The 2,372-nt window shown below is 43.7% G+C and overlaps 1 non-coding gene across 1 annotated transcript; it reads left to right on the plus strand.

Annotated features, from left to right (window-relative positions):
- The first annotated feature begins 302 nt into the window (after positions 1-302).
- TRNAA-CGC (transfer RNA alanine (anticodon CGC)) lies at positions 303-378 on the plus strand. Its single transcript has one exon. It is a non-coding gene; the product is annotated as a tRNA-Ala (tRNA).
- The last annotated feature ends 1,994 nt before the right edge of the window (positions 379-2,372 follow it).

The raw sequence follows: 2,372 nt of genomic DNA on the forward strand, positions 1-2,372 counted from the left end.
GGGGACTGTCAGGGGCAGGTCAAAGGTATGATCCTATTGATGCACAGAGTGGCCAGACACAGCTCAGTGATGGCAAAGAGAAACCTTTTGGTAAAGAAGTGATTTGCCAAGGGTGTGAGTTCCCACCTCGACCTGTTCAATTTATGAATTTCTATCGGATCAGGAGGAGGTCTCATTCCACTGAACCCTTTCTTGTCCACACTGTGTTCCTCCGCCTGGAGTCTGTTTAGATAAGAATTCATTTTCAGTGGGGCTATTTGTTTCAGAGTGCTATGTGAGTATTGATCAGAAATGCATTGTGTGCCCTGGCCGGTTGGCTCAGGGGTAGAGTGTCGGCCTCGCGTGCGGGGGACCCGGGTTTGATTCCCGGCCAGGGCACATAGGAGAAGCACCCATTTGCTTCTCTACCCCCCCCTTCCTCTCTGTCTCCCTCTTCCCCACCTGCAGCCAAGGCTCCATTGGAGCAAAGATTGCCTGGGCGCTGTGGATGGCTCCTTGACCTCTGCCCCAAGTGCTAGAGTGGCTCTAGTCACGGCAGAGCGATGCCCCGGAGGGGCAGAGCATCACCCCCTGGTGGGCAGAGCATTGCCCCTAGTGGGCGTGCCAGGTGGATCCCGGTCGGGCGCATGCGGGAGTCTATCTGACTGTCTCTTCCCATTTCCAGCTTCAGAAAAATACAAAAAAAAAATTAGAAATGCATTGTGGTTTTGTCGGTTTATGGAACAGAAATGTTTCATCAGGTACATGGTGAGTAAACATGTCCTTTCCATTTCTGGTTTGTGTTTTTATTGTGTGAATAGATTTTTTTAAATAGTTAATTTTAATTTTATAAAGTCCCTGTTTTTTTTTCTATTTTGATGGGTCCCTGAAACCTAGAAGAACTAGGAGGGGTGTGGCGGGCCCCCGAGGCACGCAGGAAGGAGGCAGCGGCGGGGAGAAGAGAGGTGTGGGGCAGGCTCAGAACCGTGCAGTCCGGACCCGCGGTGGGAAGAGGCGTGGGGACCGCCACCTGGGCTCTGAGGGAGGCAGTCGCCAAGGCAACGTGAAGATGAGGTGCATTCGATGTGGTAACATAGGTTCTGAAGAAAAGTGAGAAAGTGGGGGACTGTCAGCGTTTTTTTTTCTTGCTTATCTGTGCAGTGAAGACTGTGTATCATGCGCAGTGTTTTTCATTACGTTTCAGTTCCAGTGGCATTGTGACTGCCAGTTTAATTCATTTTGTGTGTTATTGAGAACTTCATTTGGTAACTTGTAGTGAGAAGAGCTCTGTAGTTACCTTTTTGTTGCGGATTTCTAGAGGAAGGCCAGGAGGGGAAGATACACCATTTCTATGGTGATACCTCTGTGTCTAGTCTAATGCGGTTCTTCTCAAATATGCCATCAGCGCGAAAACCTGGCGCCCTCATGTGAGCATCTCGGGAATGACATCGTAGTGCAGGTGCACTGTAGAGCGGATCCTCTACTAAGGCAGAATTCACATAAGGCAGAGGTAGTCAACCTTTTCATACCTACTACCCACTTTTGTATCTCTGTTGGCAGTAAAATTTTCTAACCGCCCACCGGTTCCACAGTAATGGTGATATATAAAATAGGGAAGTAACTTTATTTTATAAAATTTATGAAGCAGAGTTACAGCAAGTTAAAGCATATAATAATAATTATTTACCAAATACTTTATGTCAGATTTTCACTAAGTTTGGCAGAATAAATCTTTATAAAACAACTTACTACCGCCCACCATGAAAGCTGGAATGCCCACTAGTGGGTGGAAGGGACCAGGTTGACCAGCACTGACAACTTTTTCTGTCCTTACTGATTTTTTTAAATTATTTATTTATTTATTTATTTTAGAGGAGAGAGAGAAAGAAAGAGAGAAAAAAGGGGGGAGGAGCAGGGAGCATCAACTCCCATACGTGCCTTGACCAGGCAAGCCCAAGGGTTTTTATTTTTAACTTTTTTTTTTTTACCTCAGTGACTTTAATAATAAATAAATACACTCTGACAGAACTAGGTTTATTCTCAAGTCCAGTGATTCATTTCAGATTCTGTTTTAGAAATCTTTTAAAATTAATTTTCTTCTGTCGGTTTCCATTCACAAAATAAATCTTATAATTTTAAAATAAACTTCACATTTAAATAAATAAATTAAATAAATTTATATTTTAATTTTTTAATTTTATTTTTTAATGGGGTGACATCAATAAATCAGGATACATATATTCAAACATAACAAGTCCAGGTTATCTTGTAGTTCAATTATGTTGCATACCCATCACCGAAAGTCAGATTGTCCTCTGTCACCTTCTATCTAGATTTCTTTGTGCCCCTCCCCCTCTACCTTTCCCTCTCCCTTTCCCCCTCCCCCCCATAAC

The sequence above is a fragment of the Saccopteryx bilineata genome, unplaced genomic scaffold (assembly GCF_036850765.1).
Source record: "Saccopteryx bilineata isolate mSacBil1 unplaced genomic scaffold, mSacBil1_pri_phased_curated manual_scaffold_39, whole genome shotgun sequence".
NCBI classification, from domain to species: Eukaryota; Metazoa; Chordata; class Mammalia; order Chiroptera; family Emballonuridae; genus Saccopteryx; species Saccopteryx bilineata.